The sequence below is a fragment of the Lissotriton vulgaris genome, chromosome 1_1 (assembly GCF_964263255.1).
Source record: "Lissotriton vulgaris chromosome 1_1, aLisVul1.2, whole genome shotgun sequence".
In the NCBI taxonomy this organism is placed as follows: domain Eukaryota; kingdom Metazoa; phylum Chordata; class Amphibia; order Caudata; family Salamandridae; genus Lissotriton; species Lissotriton vulgaris.
The window spans coordinates 1,132,492,764-1,132,499,245 of record NC_141685.1 but is presented as its reverse complement, the minus strand read 5'-3'; the positions used below and the strand labels follow the sequence as shown (position 1 = coordinate 1,132,499,245).

Sequence of the window (6,482 nt, the reverse complement as noted above, 5' to 3'; positions counted from 1 at the left end):
TGTTTCCTGGAATTTGGCAGGACTAGTTAATAAACTTGGCTCCCCTGATTGGGGGTCATTTATAGATGCACAAGACGTCTGCCTTTTCCAGGAGACATGGGCTAGTGAGGACTATTGGCGTTCGGGGTTTGCCACATTCTCAATCCCGGCGAAATGGGGGGAGGATGGACGCCCGTCTGGCGGACTACTTATCTGGGTGGGCTCCCACTTAGGGTGTAAGGCGAGGTCCCTCGAAACCAACTCTGTCGACGTCCAATGCGTACTTCTGGAGTGGCCAAATGCCGTCAAACTGGCACTGGTCAATGTTTATTCAAGACCAGTGGGTATAGCAAATGTCTCTGTCTCAATTGAGGAACTAGCCTTGTTTCTGAGTTCTATCCCGCATGGCACCTCGTATGTGGTAGGGGGAGATTTCAACTGCCAATTCGAGCCGCTGCCATCATTTCTGGATGGTGCAACCATGGAGGAGGATGACCAATGGGGAATCCCCCCCTTGGCGGGCCCTCCAGTGAAGTCTTGGACACCATTAGCCACCCAAATTATGTGCTTGACCCTAGTAAACTCTTTAAGGGCTGCAATGGCCGGGTCAACGGAGATATCCCTCCTAAACCGACTTTTAATAAACCAGGGCACAACTCTCGCCTGGACTATATATTAGTGGGAACGTGTGATTGGGTCAGAGTTGTGGACTTCAAGGTAACCCCCCGAGATGAAAGTGACCATAATGCGCTGATCTTAAAATTTGCGGTGCCGGGTGTTACTATTGCCACCCAGGGGGGCGATGGTCTTATGGAGCCTACCATGATCCTATCTAGCAATCGGCGTAGAGTTAGATGGCCCAAAATCATAGGAAACCCCAAAGATATCCAGAGGCTGTATGCCAAAACTGTCCCAGTCTTACAAAAAGTTGAAAATCTTATTCAACAATTCCCGTCTTTGGAGAGCCATAGAGAACTGGGGGATATTCATTTGGAGTTATGTGGTACCCTAGCCGAGGTCCTGAACCTGGTACGGAGGGTAAAGAAAGGCAAGGAGATGCGTGCTTCGTGGTATCACGCTGCCTGTAGGAAGGCCAAAGCTGACCTATTGGAGGCCATGAAGCAACATGATAATACTGTACTGATCAGGGCTAAGAGGAAGAAGTACAAACATCTTATCAAGAACGCCAAGATCGAATGGGACAATGACAACTGGTTGGATATGCTGGGTGCTCTCAAATCTAGAGACGCCCGGAAATTATGGCAGATTGTCAAAAGCGGCTCTGCTGATCCAACTTCAGCAGTTGAGGCTAATATTGCACCTAGTGTGTGGGAGGCCCATTTTTGATCTTTGTATGTGCAGGCTGATGTAGATCAGTCCGGGGGCCAAGCAGACCTAATGGCAGGTTCCACCCTCATCCCATTTCTGGAAGGGGATACATTTACCACGGCAGAGGTTGGGGCAGCTATTTCTAGACTCTCTCTAGAAAAAGCCCCAGGGTTGGACAAACTCCCAGGCGATTTATTTATACATGAACCAATGGTTTGGGCCCCATACTTACAGGTGGTTTTTAATGCAATCCTTGGAGGGATGTCGGTCCCTAGTACCTGGCTGGGGGCGGAGATTGTCCCCATCTTTAAGAAGGGTCCCCCTCTGCTCCCAGCCAATTATAGGCCTATCAGCTTAATTGACGTCCCACAAAAGATTTTTGTGAGGCTGATCTTGGATCGCCTATTAGAATGGATGCTAGACCACTCTGTGCTGAGCCCTTACCAAGCTGGGTTCAGGAATAAAGTATCTACTATAGATCAAGTTTTCCGTCTCGCTCTCTTATTTTGGAAAACGGTACAGTTGGAGGCTGGCAGCCTCTATACTGTATTCGTTGACCTACGAGCGGCCTTTGATCTTGTACCCCGTATGAAACTTTGGTCCGTGCTTTCTAACCTGGGGGTCCCGCAACATCTTCTAAATCTAGTCATCCGGTTACATACAGATAACTTTGCGCAGGTCAGATGTGGCAGGGAGGGAACTCTATCCAACAGATTCCCCGTTGACAGGGGGGTAAGACAGGGCTGTGTGTTAGCACCAACCCTGTTTTGTCTCTATGTCAACGGGGTCATTGCCCATCTGAATGGGGGTGAAAACAGCGATGCCCCCAAGCTCGCAGGCAGCAGGGTGCCGGCTATTATGTTCGCAGACAACACCCTGCTGCTCTCCAAGTCGCCCATGGGGATACAGCGAGTCCTCAATGGTTTCGAGACATTCTGTCAAGAACACGGCCTTGAAATCAATGCACTGAAAACCAAATATATGGTTTTCAACCCTCCATCTAAAACTCGCCTCAATCCGCATATCGGTGCTAATAGGCTGGAAAGGGTTCAAACTTTTGAGTATCAGGGGGTCACCCTAAATGAAAAGATGTCGTGGAGGCACCACCAGGAGAAATCTCAATTAAAACTGGCCCAAACAGCAGGAGGAATCATTAGGCTGATAAGCAAAAATAAATCTTCAACTAAGCCGGTTGGCCCACCGTTAGAGATCTATAGAGCACAGGCCAGGGGTGCGGGTATGTATGGAAGCGAACTCTGGGGCTACGCGTGTAAACGTGATTTAGTAGCAACAGAGAATAAATTTATTAGACAGCTTTTATCACTTCCTCTTAGCACCCCTCTGTTGCCAATGAGGCTCGATTTGAGTCTAAGACCCCTTGATGAAGATCTGGGCCTACGGCCCCTAACCTTTTGGCGTAGGTTATCGTCTGTACCAGAGCTATTCAACTACAGGTCAGAGTTGCAGGAAATCCTTACTCTCCCAAATGCTGGGAAAATCCCCTGGTTAAATTACATAAAAAAAGAACTAGGGCGAATAGGACTTCCCACCTTATGGTCCGATCCACTGCCATCATGTTCTAGGGTCTCACGGAAGTGGCTTTCCACACTGTACCATGGAAGTAAACTTGCTGCACACTCACAAAGTACAGGCCTGGGCACCCTTACGGAATCATTTCTAATGGCTAAGGACATCTACAGGCTCAAACCTGTTTTAGATGTTATATTTCCAATCACCATTAGGAAATTGTACCTACAATGGAGGTACGGCAGATTGCCGATTCGAGCTTATACCAGTAAATGGTCTGAGTCCTCGCCAAGCCACTGTCCAGGGTGTAAACTAGAGCAGGAAACTGAGTTGCACATACTGTTCTTTTGCAATGCTTATGTGCAGGCTAAGAGGCAATGGATTATCCCGGTGTGTAAAAACCTGGGGTTCTCCCAATGTCTGCATGCATATGGGGTCTTCAAATCCGATTTATCTGGGTTTATAGTTTTTGCCATAGCCAAATATCTGGGAATAGTTTGGCACAAGAGAAGACACCTATTAATTGGGGAGGTATGACAACAGTTAAATTGCAAATCTATCACAGTAACAATGTCTATATGTATGAGGCTGGCCCTTGTTTTATAATTGGTCTTATAATGTTTTTACCTTTCTATTTTATCTGTTTTTAATGTAATATTTTTGTATATTTTATGGCAATATGTTGCCGAAATAAAGAAAGATGATGATGTTCCGAGGGGTGCCGCTGCCGCCAGGCTCCGGCACCCCTGTGTCTCGCTCAAGCTGCGCCTCGGCCCGCCTCTCCCTCCTGGGGGAGACGGCTGGGCCTGCCGGTGCCCATGTGACTGGCGCACCTCTCCACACCCCTCCAGTGAGCCCACCCGCCCAGGTGGGTGGGCTCCTTCCCCTGACAGGCTTCCGAGAGACGGAGGGTTGCACGAAGGCTGCCGGTCGGGGAGATGGGCACGCGGCTCCCACCCCGTAGTCAGGTGCGGCTACCTGGTTGATCCTGCCAGTAGCATATGCTTGTCTCAAAGATTAAGCCATGCACGTGTAAGTACACACGGCCGGTACAGTGAAACTGCGAATGGCTCATTAAATCAGTTATGGTTCCTTTGATCGCTCCATCTGTTACTTGGATAACTGTGGTAATTCTAGAGCTAATACATGCCGACGAGCGCTGACCTCCCGGGATACATGCATTTAGCAGACCAAGACCAATTCAGGCTCGCCCGGCCACTTTGGTGACTCTAGATAACCTCGGGCCCATTGCACGGCCCGATCAACTTTCGATGGTACTTTCTGTGCCTACCATGGTGACCACGGGTAACGGGGAATCAGGGTTCGATTCCGGAGAGGGAGCCTGAGAAACGGCTACCACATCCAAGGAAGGCAGCAGGCGCGCAAATTACCCACTCCCGACTCGGGGAGGTAGTGACGAAAAATAACAATACAGGACTCTTTCGAGGCCATGTAATTGGAATGAGTACAATTTAAATCCTTTAACGAGGATCCATTGGAAGGCAAGTCTGGTGCCAGCAGCCGCGGTAATTCCAGCTCCAACAGCGTATATTAAAGTTGCTGCAGTTAAAAAGCTAGTAGTTGAATCTTGGGATCGAGCTGGCGGTCCGCCGCGAGGCGGGCTACTGCCTGTCCCAGCCCCTGCCTCTCGGCGCCCCCTTGATGCTCTTGACTGAGTGTCCTGGGGGTCCGAAGCGTTTACTTTGAAAAAATTAGAGTGTTCAAAGCAGGCCGGTCGCCTGAATACTTCAGCTAGGACTAATGGAATAGGACTCCGGTTCTATTTTGTTGATTTTCGGAACTGGGGCCATGATTAAGAGGGACAGCCGGGGAATTCGTATTGTGCCGCTAGGTGAACCTGCATATTGATCATTAACGGCGGAGCGGCCCGAGCGACCGACGGCGCCAGCCCAAATCCCTCGGCCGCCTCCTGAAAGCGCACATCATAGGTACAGGGCCCGGCCCTGCCCTGGCGTGCCCTGGGCGGCGGAGCGTTCCCCGGCCACATGGGGCGCTTGGGTGAGGACCGGGACTTCGGAGGGCCTCTTCCCCCCGGGGATTGCCCGACCGACGTGTGAGGGATCGAGGATGGTAGGGGGCGGCCCCTGTCCCCTGTCCCTCTCCGAGACGGAATCCAAGTTCACCCGGCACGACGTCCCCTCGGGTGGGGGGAAACCGAATGGCAGTGCATCCCCAGGCTGGTACCACTCCCTCCCTCGAAAAGGCCCAGCGACTGGGAAGTGGCCCTTCTCGCGTGGCAGGGCTGCCTGGAAGAGAAGGGGCCAAGGGCCTGTGAGTGGACCTTGGCTACTCTCGGTGGGAGGCGTGCGGGATGGGGGAAGACGCCTGACTCTACCCTTCGGCGCCTCCGACCCGGGCAAGGGCGGTGGTTGGCTAATTGCCAGCCCGACGGCATGGCTCGGGCGGCCTGGTGGCGGGCAGCTGATGTGCAGGTGGAGCGACCCTCCCTTGATGCCAGGTACCCGGTTTGACCTGGTCCCTTGTGGCCAGGCCGAGGGGTTAGAAGACTTGTGCGGTCCCTCCCGGTTACCCTGGGAGGAACCGGTGGCTGTGGGGCTGCCTGCCCCTGTCGCACTGGGAGTCCCCTTCCTTCCTTGCCCGCTGGTGGGTGGGCGGGTAGGCGGGGGCTCCCAGGCCGAGCGCCTGGCAGTGTTTTTTTCTCCCAATGGTGCAGTCTGACTCCCAGAGGGGAAGCCTTGAACGGGGCACCGGGGCCGTCTTGCCGCGCAGGCGGCGGACGGACGGTGTCGCCTTCCTCCCGCCTCTCCTGCACCCGCAGGCGGGCGAACGTTTTCGAAAAGTTGCCTGTGACTCTTGGCGGTGGATCATTCGGCTCGCGCGATGATGGAGAACGCAGCTAGCTGCGAGAATTAGTTTGAATTGCAGGACACATTGATCATTGACACTTCGAACGCACCTGGCAGTCCCGGGTTCCTCCCGGGGCTATGCCTGTCTGAGGGTCGCTCGATCGTCAATCGCCACCCCTTTGTCCCCCCACAAGTTCAGACCCCGATCGCCCGTGGCAGGGTCCCTCGCCGGGTCCTGCCGCGGAGGTACGCCGCCGGCGCGCCTGGCCCCGAGAAGGGGCCTGGCGACCGGTCTGCCCCGGGCCTGTCCCAAGGTACCTGGCTGCGTGCCGCGCGAGGCTGTCTGTGGTGTCCCCCTGGCTGCCCGCGCGCACGCACCTCGGGTGCCCACCTCCACGGCCGGCTTCCCGGAGAGGGCGAAGCACTTCCGGATGTGATCCGGGGAAAGAGGGCGCGCGGTGCCAGGTACCTTGCTTCTCCCCGGCAGCCCCCTTTGACGCTCCAGCATCATTCTTCCGACTACGACCTCAAATCAGACGTGGCGACCCGCTGAATTTAATCATATTACTAAGCAGAGGAAAAGAAACTAACCAGGATTCCCCCAGTAACGGCGAGTGAAGAGGGAAGAGCCAAGCGCAAAATCCCGGCCCGGCGGCGGGCGCGGGAAATGTGGCGTACAGAAGACCGACTCCCCGGCACCGCTCAGGGGGCCCTAGTCCTTCTGATCGAGGTTCACCCCGCGGACGGTGTTAGGCCCGTAGCGGCCCCCGGCGCACCAGGATCGGGTCTTCCGGAGTCGGGTTGCTTGGGAATGCAGCC

General features: G+C 54.0%; 1 non-coding gene and 1 pseudogene across 1 annotated transcript; both read left to right on the top strand.

Annotated features, from left to right (window-relative positions):
• Positions 1-5,665: 5,665 nt before the first annotated feature.
• On the top strand, positions 5,666-5,819 carry LOC147748770 (5.8S ribosomal RNA). Its single transcript, XR_015300141.1, has one exon. It is a non-coding gene; the product is annotated as a 5.8S ribosomal RNA (ribosomal RNA).
• A 389-nt stretch (positions 5,820-6,208) lies between these two features.
• LOC147748769 (28S ribosomal RNA) overlaps positions 6,209-6,482 on the top strand; it is a 2,179-nt pseudogene continuing 1,905 nt past the window's right edge.